At 37.3% G+C, this 17573-nt stretch overlaps 1 protein-coding gene across 15 annotated transcripts in view; it reads right to left on the reverse strand.

The window, feature by feature from the left end:
• Window positions 1-17573, reverse strand: part of ST7 (suppression of tumorigenicity 7) — a 230052-nt gene that overhangs the window by 123458 nt on the left and 89021 nt on the right. Inside the window, exons 1-2 of one of the 15 annotated variants that reach the window (XM_072964614.1) lie at window positions 13652-13721; window positions 10745-10817 (exon numbers count right to left, since the gene is read on the reverse strand). The exons of 12 other annotated variants lie outside the window; for them this stretch is intronic. The gene's annotated coding sequence lies outside the window, so the exon portion shown is untranslated. Of the gene's footprint in view, window positions 1-4298; window positions 4321-10744; window positions 10818-13651; window positions 13722-17573 lie in introns of those variants that run through there. 2 more of the 15 variants (XM_072964613.1, XM_072964616.1) reach the window with 2 other exon arrangements.

The following is a 17573-nucleotide window of genomic DNA, read 5'->3' on the forward strand; positions in this document are numbered from 1 at the left end:
AACTGTAATGCTGATATTTTCAATATCAGTAAGCCAGTTTTTTTTAATCTATTAAAAGATGCATCTAAATTCCAGATGCCCTATGTTGCCCCTAATACAAATGCTCCCAATCCCAGTAGATGGTCTTTTTCTCCCTTTTGAATCTATTCTTACTGTCTCAAAATAGTTTTCAGACATGGTCCTCCCTCACTGTGAATGACCCATTCATATGTAAAGTATAAATAAAGAAAGAAATTTGCATGCTTTAATTAGCAATTGCCTAATGCCTAGTTCCTGAGGACTCAGCAGTTTACCTACAGGTGGATCAATAGCTGGTTAAAACCCAGGGGTAATGAGGCCACACTCCTGGGTCTGAAAGAGGCAGTGGACCTCATCACAACGAATCCTGTGCCACAAACTCAGAAAGCACCTCCGACAGCTGAATTATAAACGAGTATTATCACTGGGAGGCCAACCGCCACATTACTATAAAACAACCACATTTTAAAACAAAAACAACAGCAAAAAAGGATTAATTTTCAAAGTTATTTTTTCAAACTTTTTAAAAAACACAAAAATTTTTTAATCTCCCTCCACCTCTCACTCACCAAAAAAAAAGAAGAAAAGAAAAAGAAAGAAAAACCAGGACAAAGCACTGATAAAGATAACCTGCACAGACTAAGTTTTCCTTAGAAATAATCGCTAACATAAAATCATGTAAACTGACAGATGTAGAGATGAAAGCACAAAGAAATACTTAACATAACTACTCAGCAGGTAAGTAAAGTAAGTGATTCGCAACAAAAGCATCTTATCAGGCCATACTTCTAAATACTTGTTTCAGTTCAACAATGTGGAGAGTAAGGCTGACCGGTATTTACTCAGTAGAGGTACTGAGGGCTATTACATGTCAGGCACTATTTTAGGTGTTTAACGCATATCCTTAACCATGTGATCCCCACCACAGTCCTGCAAAGTACATTATTACCCCCATTCTCGCCCAAGGACATCCAGCTATTAGCTGAACCTTGATTTACACATGACTCTGCCTGACCCCAAAGCCTGTGCTCTTTCCTCTTGGGGACATACTTTTCTTTAAGGTAACTGGTATCACATTTTGGGGGACAAAACAGAGAAATGCCCAAGTTTCAGATTTACTGTTTGAGGTTTCCAAGGTTACTGCCTCTTTTGAAACGGCAGTGTGGTACTTGTTCCAGAGCCCGGCCCTGCGGCTGGGTTCAGGAAGCCCTCTAGGATCTGAGACTGAGAGCAAAGAGCTGCCCCAAACCGCAGCCTCAGTTAGAGGCACGCAGGCCCAGAGATGACTTCCTCTGAGCTGAGGGTGAGGGGGAAGGTGGCTGATCACTGAGCCATTCAGTACCACACAAACCTCACGTTAAATGACTCTGACTCTCCTTCAAGACTATCATTAGCAATAAAGGACGATATTTGCACGTTCTGATGCTTCTATTCTGTATTCTATTCTATTCTGTATCTTGTCCATTTACCTTACTAGAGGTCAAGACAAAAGGCCAGAACCACAGATTTCACCCAGAAAGAGACAGTACTGTCTAATAATGGTCAGGGGATAAGTACAGACACTGGAAGATCCGGCTCCTTTCTCTGACTCTTTGTTAGGCATCATTCGTTCCTCTTTATTTAAAATTACAGGTGAACATTTTCCAATGTTATAAAACATTCTTTGAAAACATAATTTTAATGGCTGCATAATAATATCCCCTCCTGAAGTTTTTTCTTTAATAATTTATGTAGCCACTTCTGTTATTGGAAATTTAAATTGTTTCTAAAGCTTTTGATGTTTCCGATGGTATCACAAATGACAGTGACTATCCTTGTATATAATGCTTTGATGGGACTCTCTAATAATTTCCTTAGAATGAATTCCTAGAAGTAACATTAATGACATAAAGATTACAAGCATTTTAAAGTCTCAATTCATATTGTCAAATTACTTTCCAAAATGGTTGTGCCATTTTCCATGCCAGCAGTGTTTGAGAGCACCTGCTTCATCAAATGAAGTATTATGTGTTCTCAAATTAGGAGTGAGGGAGAGAAGGAGGAATAGAGGGAGGGAAGACAGAGAGAAAGGAAAATAAAAAAAGAGAAAGAAAGGAAGGAAGGTAGGTAGGAAAGGGAGGGAGGGAGTCATTTCTTTGATTACTGGATAAGCTAAAAACTTTTTCATGCTCATTTTCTGTAGTTTTTATTCTTTTTGGAACTACTGATTCATGTTGTTTGCTTATTGCTCTACTGGAAGGTCACAGATTTACAGAAGCTCCTACTTTAGTAAGCATATCAACCTTTGATCTGTCATAGTTGATGCAATTTTTTCTCTAGGTTGTCTTTTAATTTTACGAGTTCTATTTTATTTCCAGAATTGTAACAGAACATTTTCTATTTAAAAAGACTGGGGACTCGGGATGAAAACATTACTCCGGAAAAACCCCACTATGTCCAGCTTACTAGAAAGTAAAACTGACTGGAATGCTCCTTTCCATCATCTAGCTGTCTTTGATCCAGAGTGTGAAAAGGACATTCCAGCAGTATTTGATGACACATGGAAAAACAAAACAAAAAGAACCACTCCGTGGACTAGAGTGAGCACCGCAGTGCCCTAGGCGAGTGCACAGCAGGCAGCTATGGCAGCCGCTCCCAAGCACAGGGCACAAATACCGCTCACCAGCAGGAGGGGGGTCTGACGAGAGGTACGACATTGCATGAGAAGGCATGACTATTGGCTCAAGTGACGCCTGAAAAGTGAAAAACAAACGGATACAAAACACAGCAATCATTAAAATGAACTATTTCTCAGACTTCATCACAGACAAAACCAGATTTAGAAATAATGGGAGTGTAGCGCCAGCCAAATCAATAGCTGCAGAGAAAATCAAATAATTTCTCAAAACAGGCAGGCAAGGAACTGAGATGCTGAGAGGAAATACTCAGGAAAAAAATCCACTTGCAGAGTACTGGTTGAAAACACTCTAAACAGCCTACCCGAGGTGGGCATGGCACAGAAGCTCTTTCTCTTCTTGTCACGGAGCACTGGTGACTTGTACTCCCTTTTTTTTTCCCCTTTGGTGTTTTTCCCCTTCCTTTCTTCTTTTTTCTTATATAGAGTTGCCATGTACTTGTCTCTTATTTCCTCTTTCTTAGGAATAACCACCATGACTGACTTAAACATTACAAAGATGGACACACCCAAATTACAAAGAACAGGTATGTGTGTTCTAAAGCCAGGAAACAGAAAAAAAATGACAATCTAAAACTGATGTACTGATACTTTTGATCAAAGTAAAAACATAAAAATTATTTTTATACCCCCTCATTAAAAATAAAAACAGAGCATGTTGTGGCTCTGGGAAATTATAAAAACCTTCATAATCACAATTTTTAAATAGCTAATATTTTCCTTGGCACTGAAACTTGATGTTTAATAATAATAATAACGGCAGCAAGCATTTATGGGACCTTCCTTCATAAGACTCCCAGCAAGGGGTTAAATGCTTTACATTCATTGTCTTTGTTGATTTCCGCAACTTCATGGGGTGTTATTATTCTGCCCATTTTTACAGATAAAAATTATGAATATCAATTACTCAAGTCAGTTGTCCTAAGTCACACAGCTAGAAAGTGACATACCCAAGACATATTCAGGCACAACTGGCTGAGTTCTTAACCACTGTTCTAAGGGCACCTTCCACTGGAGGGACCCTACAGCAGCTCTCATCCAAAGTCTCCAGTGGGGATCGTTCCTTTCTATCTGCACTCCCCTCAGTGATCAATCCTCCTTCCCCTTACCTAGCCTATCACTCCCTAACCTGTCTCCTTGCTGCTGTCTCTCAGTACTCAGTCTAACCCAGCCCCTACCCTGCTACCTGACTCATCTTTTTAATACAAAGGAGCTAAACGGCTCCAGCTTAAAGATCAGTAACATGAGGCATGGCTAAAAACAGGTGAAGAAACAAATACCAAAGATGGTAAGTATTATTCCTTCATTAGGTCTTGTTTCTAGGCACTAGCAAAAGCTCCTGTTTTCTCATCCCCTGCCTAAACTATAATTCATTACAGTGTTAGAGCAGAAAGTACCATTTCTGCTACAGAATTTAGAATCTCAAACTTAAGGATGTGGATGCCTGTGATAGTTTACCAAATACCTATAATCTCTACGTATATGCTCAAATAATTCTTGAGCTTCCTTTTTTCATTATTATTATTACTATTACTCTTACTATTATTTAATATAGAGAAGATGGCGGGAAGAGTCAAGGTCAGGAAGCTGGCAATGAGCAGCTTACCTTATAGTGCTGTCTCCATATGCTCACAAGGAAATCTCCATCCCTGGCCGAGTTTCTGTGCTAAGACACAGAACAGATGCAGATGTCTACCTCTTTCTTCAGTGTTGGGGGACTATATCTCATTTCATAAGTATAACAAAGAAGTCAAAATATAATGTTATCTAATCATATGTAACATGTAGAATATATATCATATAACCTGCATTATTATATATTGTTTATTAATGATTTTATATATAATAATCTTAATTCCTAAAGGGATTGGGCACTGCCCCATTCCTATACTTGTTCTGATTCCTCCATGGTTCTCATTAAATTAGCAGAAAAATAGAAGGTGTTCAATAAGTAGGTGATCAATTCCTAATTTTCTAAATTGTGCTGAAATACATCCTGTCACTAGATATGTACAATATTACAAGCAGAATAAGTGATTATTTTAACCAACACACCAGACTTCAGGGATTGGCAAATGAGGCATTGGCAAACTACAGCCCAGAGGCAAAATCCAGCCCACCAACTCTGTTAGTAAATAAAGTTTCATGGAACACGGCCACGCTCATTCATTTGCATATGGCCTCTGGCTGCTTTCATGCTACAACAGCAGAGCTGAACAGTTCTGACAAAGACTTTATGGCCTGCAAAGCTGAAAATATGCACTCTTTGGCCCTTTGCAGAAACAATTTGCTGACCCCTGGTCTACAATAAATAAAAGCAGTGTTTCTCTGGTATTTTCTACTGACGTACCCCTTAATGGCAGATGAAAATTAAGTGGAGTCATGAACCCCAGTTAGAGAAGCATAGATTTAGATGACCACTTGCCCCTTCAAATCCGGTTGGGAAGCCATCTGTGTTTCAACGATGCTGCCATTCCTCAAAACTCTTTCAAAATTGTAATTGTAGCCTGGTGTACTTTCTTTTCAACAATCTCAACTCTGGTAACAGATATTAGTTCTTTGAAAATAGATTTTGTTTTTGGTAACACACAAAATTTTATATGACCCAAACTAGCACCTGAGTTAGTCAAATTGGGTATTTCTGGTTTTCATCACAGATAAACTATAATTATATATTAATGACGTTGGCTCTTTTGTATGACCCATGCACTGATTCAGATATCAAATGTGATTTCATATGTGTCAACTTGTCTAAGCTATAGTCTCCAGTTGTCTAACCAAACACCGAGCTAAGTATCACTATAAAGGTATTTTGTAAATGTGATTAAAGTACAGTCAGTTAACTCTAAGTAAGGAAGATTATTCTAGATAATCTAGATGCACTTGATTCAATCAGTTGACAGACCTGAGGCTTCCCCAATTCTGCTGGTGGGTACCAGCTTCAACTTGTGCCCAAGAGCTCCAGCCTGCCCTTTCCGATAGCCTGCCTCAGGGATTTCAGACTTGCCTAGCCAGCCCACAATCATGTAAGCCAATTCCATACTTCTCCCCTTTTCTCTCTCCCTCTCCTCCCCACTCCTACTCCCACAGGTATGTATATATACATAAAAACTCCCACTGGTTCTGTTTTACTAGTGGAACCCTGATATATCAAGCCTGAAGATATTTCAAAAATAATTTTGGTTCTCTCTTAACAGTTATCATCTTAGAGGACACCAATCCCTTGGATAAAAATAGCCACTTAGAAATGAAACACATTGCTTTGTAGTCACATTACTGTATTGTCACTCCTATTACATCTGAATTCCTCATTCCCTCTGGCAAACCATAAATTCTAAAAGAGCAAACTCAAGCTAAACAAAAACTACTTGAAAACATAAAGTATCGAAATTTCATGTAAACTGTATGTCTCTATGTCTTAGATTAACTACGGCAGTAAGAAGTCAGAGGATGGATAAAATCTGCTACAGGTTATGCCAAATCACACTTGAAACAATTTCTATGAGAGTGCCATGGTCTAAAAGAAATTTTAATTTACTGAAAAAAGTCTAACAAATTGTAGAGAGACATTGAACTTTTCCTAGATCTAAAACATCAAAAAGATGGATAATTTGAGGTACATTTCCAATCAAAGCATTCAGGCCTGCCATACATACATTTTTATCCTGGCCTTAGTGAGGATTAATATGAAATTGAAAGCATTCTGAAAAGTCACCATATCCTTTCTCTCCAAGAAATCTTGTTATACTTCTTACTGAGCATCTATAAAAACTGCTTGTTTTTCACTTTGGATTTGGGTTTTGGTGTGGTATGCATAATTCCAAACATTCAGTGGGTATAAAACTCAGTGACATACATAAGACTGTAAGTATTAAAACACATACAATAGGTTTCCTTTGCACAAATGTGGCAGTTATACATTAAAATACAAGATTTGAATACTCAGACCCAGAGTGTTTAAACCTAGAAGATTATTTATATAAATTAAAAGGCTGTAATTTTGAATTTTCAAATTTACTTGCTAAAATCATTCTAAAAATATGATGAGATCTTGCTCATCCACTTGTCAATCCAGAAGTTTGTACGTGTGAATTGAGCACATTCTTACTGTTTTTTTTAAATCATTATACACTTAGGAATTTATCCTAAGGGAATAACTATGAATTTCCACATATATTTATCTTCAATGATATTCAGCAAAATATATTTATAAATGTAAAATAAAAAGCCAGTAAATATTCAATGGAAGAAATGGTTAAATATTATATATCATTATGACAGAATACTATGCAGCCATTAAAAATCATGTTATACAAAGAAAACAAACTTATGGTTACTAAAGGGGAAAGTGGGTGGGGAGGGATAAATTAGGAGTTTGGGATTAGCAGATACAAAATACTATATATAAAATACATAAACAATAAGGTCCTACTGCACATCACAGGGAACTATATTCAATATCCTGTAATAAACCATAATGGAAAAGGATATGAACAAGAATATGTATACATAGGTATAACTGAATCACTTTGCTGTACACCAGAAACTAACACAACGTTGTAAATCAACTACACTTTAATAAAACAAAAGACAACCAAACCAAAAAAAAAAAACAAAACACATTATAAAATTACTTTATGAAATAATGATCACCACATTTAGTTTAAAAGTAGATTTATAACTTTGTATAATAAGATACCTATTGTAAAAAATTCATAGATTATACCTTTACAATCTGTGTGGGTACATAAGCATATATACAGTTACTGAGCAGACAAACAAATGGAGAAAGATACAAAGCAAACATTCCAATATTGCTCAACTCTGAGTGGTAGAACTAAGTGTGATTTTTTTTTCCCTTCACTATAGACGAAGTTTTCTACTATATGTGTTTTTTTTCATATCAGGAGAAGAGATTTTCAAAGCATAACATAAAACTACAAACCATACAGTATAGTAGTTATCTTTGGAGGGTACGATTACATGGAACTTTCACTTTACACTTTTTACACTATCTATAGTTTTAATTGTTAACATATGCATGTATTATTCTGATAATCAGTCAAAGTATTTATAGTTTTTAAAACAACAAATACATCTTATTTTTTATTTCAATGAGTGATACATTGTCTAAAGCAGGAATTTAAGGGATTTTTAAAAGAATATTTCTACTTATTTTAGTTTAAAATAAGATATTTAAGAATAAGCTGACAGATTAATAGCAACAACAAAATGCTGCTATCTTTGTTAAGAAGCTTTCAAGGAGAATTACATAGGAAAAGTTATATATGTATGTGAACTCCAGTTCTATAAAGATGATACATGAATACTGAACAATTTTTAATGATTACAATGCTACAGTCACAAAAATCTTATATAGAATTATTTATTTCAGTACATTTTAATTGCATATGGGTAACACACAGATTTATTCAAGAACAAGAAAGACTATTCCCAAGCCAGAGAAGGAGAGCCTTATAGGAAGCCAGCAATTCTGACTTAACATACGCAGTCCGCACCGAGCAGTGCCACCCACCCAAGCACTATCGCCATTCTTCAGTGTCACAGTGGGCTGGTGACATGACTTAATTGCTGAGCTACAGCTAATTATAAGGCAAATGAAACAATAAGAGAGAATTCACCCCAACCAATTAACTAACAGAGTAGACACTGATTGTCTTAGAATGTCCTGCATATGCTAATTCAAACTTTATCACCCATAAAGGCATCCATACAACCATGACTCTTTTTTTGTCCCATTCTTTTTCAAGCTTTATACTAGTAGGAATGACCCTGATGCAGAACATCTATCTTGCTACCATCTTGCTGCCATTCAGCTTTTTCCAGCTGGGCATGAATTTCTATGCCTCACTCTATGCTTTAAGCAGCATTATTTAAATAATGTCAGCTACTGCATGATAAGTTGATAATAGCATAATAACTCCATTAGAAAGAAGAAAACCCACAAGATAACTTGGATTCACAATGCTTACATTATAACCCAGTAAGTACAGTTAATTTGTGTCCCCAGATGGCTGGATTAATTAAAACATCTAATCGGCAATGCTCATAAGCAATAATACTAAGATTATCAAAACAGTGATTATATTTTGAAAAATGCTTATTTTTTCTATCCTACCATTAAACTGTTGAAATGCCCAGTTGCACCTTCTCAACATTAAAGAGCTATAAACTATGCTTTGGATTCTGTGTCAGTGTTGCAACCAGAGTTCTTCTGTCTCTCCTTCAATCCCTCCTAGCCACATTGAAACCTCCTAGAAAAGATCTAGGAGTCACAGTTGCTTTCCCTTGAGTCAATAGCTTAATGTCTCTGAGGCAATTTTTCTCATCTATAAATAGAGGGAATTGGACTGTAAGATCCTTTTCAACTCTAGGACAAATGACAGTTCTCCATTAACAAACAAACTTAGCATGGGATTTAAGCAAAATACCACAAACTTTGCAATTGATTTGACAAAAAGCTAATCTCTCTAATAAATAAAGAGCTTTAAGAAATCAATACCTCATAAGAGAACTCAAGCCATTCTGCGATAAGTCCTTTTCACTGATTTCACTGACAAAAATCTAAAAGTTTGATAACATGCATTTTTTTCAAGTTTGCTTGAAATGAGGCAAGTTTGCTTAAAATGGGGCACATGCTATCCATAATAACAGTAATTATTATTATTATTATTATTATTATTATTATTATTATTATTATTATTATTATTACTATTACTCCTATATATTAGTCACTCTAAATTGGTTTTTTTTGGGAGGGGTGGAGGCAATTAGGCTTATTTATTTATTTTTTCTTTTTCAATGGAGGTACTGAAGATTGAACCTAAGACCTTGTGCATGTTAAGCACATGCTCTACCACTGAGCTATACTCTCCCCCTAGTCACTCTAAATTGTTGAATTCCATGAAAATCTAATCTGGAGCTCACTTTATAATACCCATTTAACACACGTCTGCAGTGGTATAAAAGCAGAGCTGTTGGATTCCTAAATATGACTGCTTCTCGATCTCGAGGGCAGTCCTTTAGGATCTTGAATAAATTGTTGTGCCAGCCATACCTCATCATACATGTGCATTTTATATTTCTGTATTTCTCTAAGGATGTTATAGAAAATGAGACAAAATTTATAAATCACTCAGAACTCCAAGTAAGAAATGCTTACACTAAAGGAGTTTTGTATGTATCTTGTTCACACACACACACATACACACACACACATATTGGATTAGCTAAATCCTTAATTAGTATCCTCATCAGCTAAATCTTGAATTGATAATCTGGAAAAGAAAAATCTACTTTCAGTTTTACCACAGATTTATCAAGACATTTTCTGCATCTTTGTTTTATACTTTATTTTTAAAATGGGATCTTCTGAAATTTGCTCATTTTCTCTAAGGGAGATGAGGAGGAATATTTAGCTATAGAAACCCCCTGCAGTTTTTGGAGCAACTGCTCTAGAAACTCTAAGGACGGGGAGATGAGAGGGTGAGTGTCCTTCTCCAGCTCTCTCTTCACAATGGCTCAGGCCTCACCCCAGCAGACAGGTATAGGAACAGGAGACAGTGGAGGGAAGCACTTTTCCTTCCCCTCCTTCTTCCTGATGTCCAAGGGAGTGGCTGCAGGGGACAACAGTGGGCTGCATGGAGAGGCTCAACTTCTCAGTCTTCCCATGAGTCTAAATGTCTTAATTTGGGAGCAAAGAAATTCACAGCCCCTCCATTATCTAGTTTCCATTCTGATCCATCTCCACTCACCTCTACTCCTTTATTGCTCTAAGTAGGACTAATGCCATGGACCAAAGTAAAAACTGTCACCATGATGAGTTCAATGAGCATATAACGTATATTCAAAATTACAAATTCTAAACCTTTAAACTATGAGTGCTTATATATTTAAGCAACACAAAGATACTAGATTATAATTTTTCAAGAATAGAAAATATTTGAATATATTTGCAACCTGTTTTACATTAAGTATTTTCCACATTATTCTTCATAAAAGTCCTCAGGAAGGAATGAGAATTATTCTCACCATATTAGCATACCACTGGCATCACCCCCTCACCAAGGGATAATTTTTAAATGTTCAGTTTCTTGGAATTAACCTAAAAAGAAAGAATAAACTGTACTTAAAATTATTACATTCACTCAATAACCCAAATTGTGATAGCCTCTCAAAGTTCAGGTGCAATGCTAATTAATTTGCAGGCATTCTATGAAGTTGTACATCTGCACCAAAAAGAGTGCAAATGGAAAAAGAGCGGTTATTCACCACAACCTCACTACTTACTGGTAAACAAACACATCAGCTAAGTATAGCTCACTGTCTTAGGAGGAGCCACATTTCCAAATTTTGAAGGGGTTCTAAGTAGAACACCATTATTTACTTAGTATTTATTTAGTATCTAGTGTTGGTTTCCTTAACTTTACCAGATGGCATTGCAAAGGTTTAGGAGGTTTAATTTCTCAAAGCCTTATTAAAACAAAAGCCCCTTACTCTGCTTCATTATTTGAAGTCTCAGTGTATCGAATGACTTTTCTTTTCCATGTTAACAATCAGGCCTGGCGGTTCACAACGTATGAAGTGCATTATCTCCTGTTAGAGTAGCTCATGGTGTACGTGTAGCGGGAGCCCAGAAATGGTTTGGGTGTGGCAGTTTTCCAGCCGTCTAAACTAGATACTAGACTAACTGTATGCAAGAAATCATGTAACTATATCTACTTACAAAATCTGCATGAATACAGCCAGTTTAAAGTAACCAGTGTGATTTTTTTTCTCTTAATTTCAAGAGGATTAAGGTCAAAATTCCATTCCAATAATCTGCTGACAAGAATTTTAACTATATCTTTTCCATAGTGCTTAGAAACAACGCTATTTAAAAAATTTAATGTCCTAAGAGAAAGACATCTATGTGATTTGGAAATAAAAATCTGAGGTTAGCACCTGACTGATTCTTAAAAGCTGAGAAAGTATCTGTTTTGTTTATCTGCTGAATAGACATTTGCATAGAGCTTATTATGGGCCAGACACCATTCTACACATTTTACAAATATTAGCTCATTTAATTCTTATAACAACCCTATGAAGTACTAGTACTGTCCCCATTTTACAGATGGGGAAACAGGCACAGAGAGTTAAGGGACTTAAGTCATACGAGTAGTCAGTGGTACAAGCAGTACTGAAACCCAGGGAATCTGGATCTAGACTTTGTGCCCCTAATCAGTCACACACTGCCCTCCCTCCCCAATATGCTGCCTCTATTCAGGAGGACCAGTGACACTTGGCTGCTTTAGGCAGTTTTATTCAATAATCATGGACATTTCCAGAAGAGTGAAAACAAAAGGCAAACTTACCTGTCCCCATAAAGTATGCCTAAGGTGTTTTGCACCATTCATCTGATTAGAGTTCTAACTTACTCTGCCATAAGGTTCTTTTCACTGGAACTATATATTCCCCCCACCAAAAAATGTTACATAATATATTAGAATTTGTGTTTTCATTTAATATATCATGGACAGCTTTCTATTTCAGAACATCTAGACCTACCTCATTCATTTAAAATGTTGCAACAGCATTAGATTGTGTGGAGGCCCAGGGCTATGGGTAAATAGTCTTTTGATTTCTCCCAGTTTATTTTTTAACATTTTTTATTGAGTTATAGTCATTTTACAATGTTGTGTCAAATTCCAGTGTAGAGTACAATTTTTCAGTTATACATGAACATATATATATTCATTGTCACATTTTTTTTCGCTATGAGCTACCACAAGATCTTGTATATATTTCCCTGTGCTATACAGTATAATCTTGTTTATCTATTCTGCATATGCCTGTCAGTATCCCAGTTTTTATTACTGTTTCTTTTGCCTTTTCTCCCTAGGTCTCATTCCAGTAAGCTGATTAATATTCCACCCCTTTTCAGTCTGTGTTTCAAAGATGAGGTTTAGCCTCAATGCTCCCTGGTGGGTTTCAGCACAGCTCGCCTGGGCTTCAGAGAATTGTAAGCCTGAGATTTTGAGTTACCATGCCCTGCTTTACTTTGTCTCAAATCCTTTTTGCAATGGCCTCCATGTGCCTTTACTGCCTAAGCACCTGTCTAGTCTCTGGTCTGGATCCGACACACTGCATTTCCTTCATCCACACCTGAAGTTGGGCCAATTGCAGTGGCTACATCTCCTTCCCAGTTCTGGCTCCTACCCACCTGCCTAGTCTGCTAGAATGAATTAGCTCTGCCTGGCCAGATGCCAAGAAGTCACAAATCAAACTCAATCAATAGGTGGTAATTAAACTTCTGCCTCTAAAGCCCAGCAGAGGTTGTCAATGGGATTTCTCAGTGGATCCTGGCCACTAAGCAAGGACGCAATTTTATGTTTAGTTTTAAAACTTGAACTTTCTCTGACAGGATTCTTAGAGAGAATAATAGTGAATAAAGGTAATAGTGTTATTTTAAAGGAAAAATGGCAATCAGTGCAAAAAATAATCTGAGAGGACCTGGCATTTCCGAAATCAAAACACCTGTCACTCAGTAGATCATGACCAATCTTCATTTCTAGGTGAGCCAAACAGAAATACTAACTGAACAGTGATGTAGGTCACCTTCAAATCTAATCAATTCTCTTGTTTTAGCCTTCAGTCTAGCCTCTTTACGCCAGCCTTTTAGAAGATATAATAATACAGAATGACACCAACTGAGGGAAACATGGTGCAGAGTGAGGGCCAAGGACTTTAGTGACCTTAAGTGTGAAAAGTGCTGCTTTCACTCACTGATCTACACCGTATTTCTTTTAAGAATATACCAATATGAATATGCTTTCCCCTCCCATATCCAATCCATATCACTGCCTTAAATAATTATTCTTTTAGGAAATGTGAGGTTAGAAAAAGTCTCCCCTTAAGTAAGAACGATTCTGCTTATGGCATTGGTACATTTGCTCTCACCTTAAAAATAAGAGGCTGTTGAATTAATCACTGACGCATACTGAATAAACTGTGGAAGAGTACTGCCCTGTTGGAAAACTCTCCCTCCCACTTTCACAACCACTGGAGATTTCCAGTTAGGTCTAATGATCAGAAACAATCACAGCCATACAGACTTTCAGTAGATTTCTGGTTTACCACTTGAGTGGAAAACAGTTGCCAAGGAAAAGCAAATAGAACATAGAGTGTAGTGTGTTCTGCCTCTAATTCCTCTTTCACAGGCTCAACATGACATCTAAAGAACAAGATGTTTCATGAAGTTTGCTCATGATAACTTTTTAAAGATCTTATTACCATATCTTTACCCAACTGGTGTGCTGACTGGATTACTGAGCTCATAGCTGGGGGCCACCCCATCTGTTTACCTCCGTGTGCCATTCAAATACTATTACCTTCTATGTGTGCCATGATGCAGAAAAGGTTGGGGAGCCCTGAATTAATCCTTGTCATCTAGGCCTTATTTTTGCATAGGCCATGTTACCATATGGTCCCTCTGAAGAATGATAATATGTTTAAGCTGAAAAGACCTCAAATCACCTCTTCCCACATGGGGCTTCTAACTGTAAGTTCCACAGGGAACTAAGAGATGTTAGTTTAATCAAAGAAATGGAAATTTGAGAAATACTGAGTTAAAGTTAAGTAGATTTTTTTTGGTGCAGGATGTCTCAGAAGCTTCTATATGCTGAATACACTGTGACTCTCCAGAAGGGGATTATAATAAATAATTTATGTGTATTTAAGGGTGGAGCCCTGAGAATATTTTTTTTTCAATTGTGGCAAAATACACATAACAGAAATGTATCATCATCTTAATCACTTTCAAGCATACAGTTCAGTAGTGTTACTATAATCACATTGTTGTGCAACCAGTCTCCAGAATTTTCATTTTGCAAAACTGAAACTCTATACCCATTAAACCACAACTGCCCATTTCCCCCTCCTCCCAGCCCCTGGCAACCACCCTTAGAATATCTTTAGCAAGTAATAATTCACAAAACACACGTTGGAAAAATGTTGCTTTATCTCTTATAGTTCACCCCCTCATCTTAAAGATGAGAAAATAAGCCTGAAGATGTTAAGGAATTCGAGGAATTTGTACAATGTCACAAGTTCATAGTGCGCCAGATCTAGAACTCAGATTGCTGGACTTTTAGCCTGACCTCCTTTCACAACACAAAGAGTAGAAAGCTAGAATAAGCTAATAATTATCCAAATTCTACCAACATCTGCTCTGAAAACACCTAGTATCTACCAGATCTATTCCAAATAAAGGACTATTAGATGCAAGAATTCTCCTTAAAGCCACACTAAGTCCTCAATATTCCACATTGGGGTGTACATAACATCAGGAAGCCCCAATTTAAACACTCCATACCTCCCTTGGAGCATCAGTTGTACTTGATGATTACATGATAATTAAATACTTTGATAATTAAAATAATCACGGATATACTGCAAAGGTGGATGCAAAATTAACCTAATTTAAAAGGGCTGCAAGGGGACCTGTTGCAGCAGTAAGCTACACTAGCCTGTGGCCCCACTGCCTAGAGCATCCTCTCCCACCTGTCTCTAGGGTGTGTGGCAGGGAAGCAGGAGAAGCACTGCACAGAGGGGAAGAGCCTAAAATCCACAGCAGGACCTGGGACACAGCTCAGGAGGAGCAGCCTGGTAACCAATGAACCAAACTGCACCTGGACAGTTCATGTCAACACGGATGCTCTTTAATACTTGTGTCTCTCAGTGAGCATCCTCAGGCTCCAGAGAAGGAACAAGCTAAGATAGTCTTCCAGTAATAACAGTTAACTAAAAGAATGCAGAAAGGAGTGATAGCATCTATTGCTAGACATCAAGTTTAGGATGAAAAGGGGGAGTTGGTCGCAGAAGAGAAGAGTTGAATTAAATGTCAAACTCATATTCAGAAGGTCCACTGTGGGATGGCATTTAAATTCCAGCAGCTACTTCCTCTCTCTGCAGATTCTAAATCCAGAAAACTTAAAATAGTTATACTGCATGCTCATTCATTTTTGAAATGAACTTACTAAAATTCAGTTATATCAAATCACATTACAAGAGTGAAAATGGAAAATGTTGTTCTCCTTTCTTCTGAAAATTACCCAAAGAGAGAAGGTACAACCTTTTTAAAAAAAATTCTGCCAAGGCAGGAAGGATAAGCCATTTTCCTTTTAGATCTCTTAAGTTTTTAGCTTTCATCCATAGGCTACTGCCAACATTCTAAGCTTTAGAAATTACTGGCAGGTTTTCAAATATAAAATCCAAAGTGATAATTTTCTTGCCTTTATTTTAGCTGGGCCTAAGCAGCTGGCTTGAAGCAGCTGGCAACCCGAGAGCGAAATAAAGCAGAATGAAGCCAAGCATCTCCTTGACTAGCATCACGTGCCAGGGCAAGGCCGGCTTCAGTTCCACTTGGCGTTTCTTTTTAACCTGTCTCAAAAGATTCCTTCTCAGAATGTCTGCATCAGTATGTTAATCCTGGCACTGGGCGCTGGGTATTCATTCTTCCCCCAGCTGCTCTTTGCTTCACATCCTCTAAAATCATGGTTCCCCTCGCCAAAATGAAATGCAAACCGGTACATTAGTCAAAGACACAGAGAATGAGTGCCACGTAAGGTGAGAGGCATGTGCCGTGAATATCAATGTAACACAAGCAATTCTAATCGGTACTATGGGAGCTGACACACGCTAGTTACTAACTGCACAGAAGAGGCTGCAGTTAACCTTGGTGGAGGTTGGGAAGTTCTGCTTTAGTCACTTAGAGAAGGACTTCATTCTTCCAAGTGAGTGAGCAACAACTCTTGATTCCCAGCTCCCGAGACGGCCAATTATTTTCACAAGCATGGCCAAATTCTCAAAATAAATTTAAATTTGCATTAATTGAAGATACATGACATATTGTAGATGGGTGGTGGTAAAGTAGAGAAAACATAGGATGAAACAGTTTGTGAGAAAAAGTCATTCTTAGCAGTGGATGGTCAATTTATAAACAACGTCCTCTAACAATGTTTCAACAAGTAGGATAAAATAATAAGAATAATAAAAACAATTAAGTACTGGATCAGAGCCACTACCCACCCTGAGGCAGAGAAAGAAAATGCTTTTTATAAAAGGAAAGAATAGTAAAAAAGGAAAAGAAAGAAAAAGATATTCACTATGCTTAAAATGTGTATTTACAATGAGAACAGTAATTTACTTAAATGGGATCAATGTCTTAAACTGTAAACCCCGCAATAATACACAATGTTGTCTTTCCCTCTTTAGCGTGTAAATGAGATTTCCAAAGAGGCCTGAACTGTCATACCTACTAAATGTTTCCATATATGTCTGAAAACAAGACAAAAAATACTAATTTGTAGGCATGAAGTAGAAGATAAAGCAGCTTTACCAGCTTGAAGAAAACACTCCTTACACTGTATCCCAGCACAGCCAAAACCATGTCAGTAAATAACTGTTGGATGCTGAGTGAAGTGTCACTGTGTAAGGGAATTTAAAAGAATTTATTAGATAGCCTCCTGGCTAATACAGTTGAAGAAAAGCACTGGAAAACTAATACCTAATTACCTGTCACTGGTCTGACAGAGTCTCTCTTTAACCAAACTTCACTCAGGCTCCTCTGAATCTTCTTCCCAACTAGGTCTCACCTTTTAGACGGGATGTCTGCCTTTGTATCGCCAAACTTTGGCAAGAATTCTATCAAGTAGGGTTAGCTAGAATCCCCCCGCCCTTGATACCTTATCACCCTAAATATCTGATCAAATTCCTCATCCTCCACTAGCCCCCAAGTGATAGCTGATCTCTCTGGCCAGTCTTCAGCAAGAATCCTGTTACGTCAGTTTAGCAAAGAACTGCCCTATCCTCTTAGTAATTT

Source organism: Vicugna pacos, chromosome 7 (assembly GCF_048564905.1).
Source record: "Vicugna pacos chromosome 7, VicPac4, whole genome shotgun sequence".
Classification (NCBI taxonomy): domain Eukaryota; kingdom Metazoa; phylum Chordata; class Mammalia; order Artiodactyla; family Camelidae; genus Vicugna; species Vicugna pacos.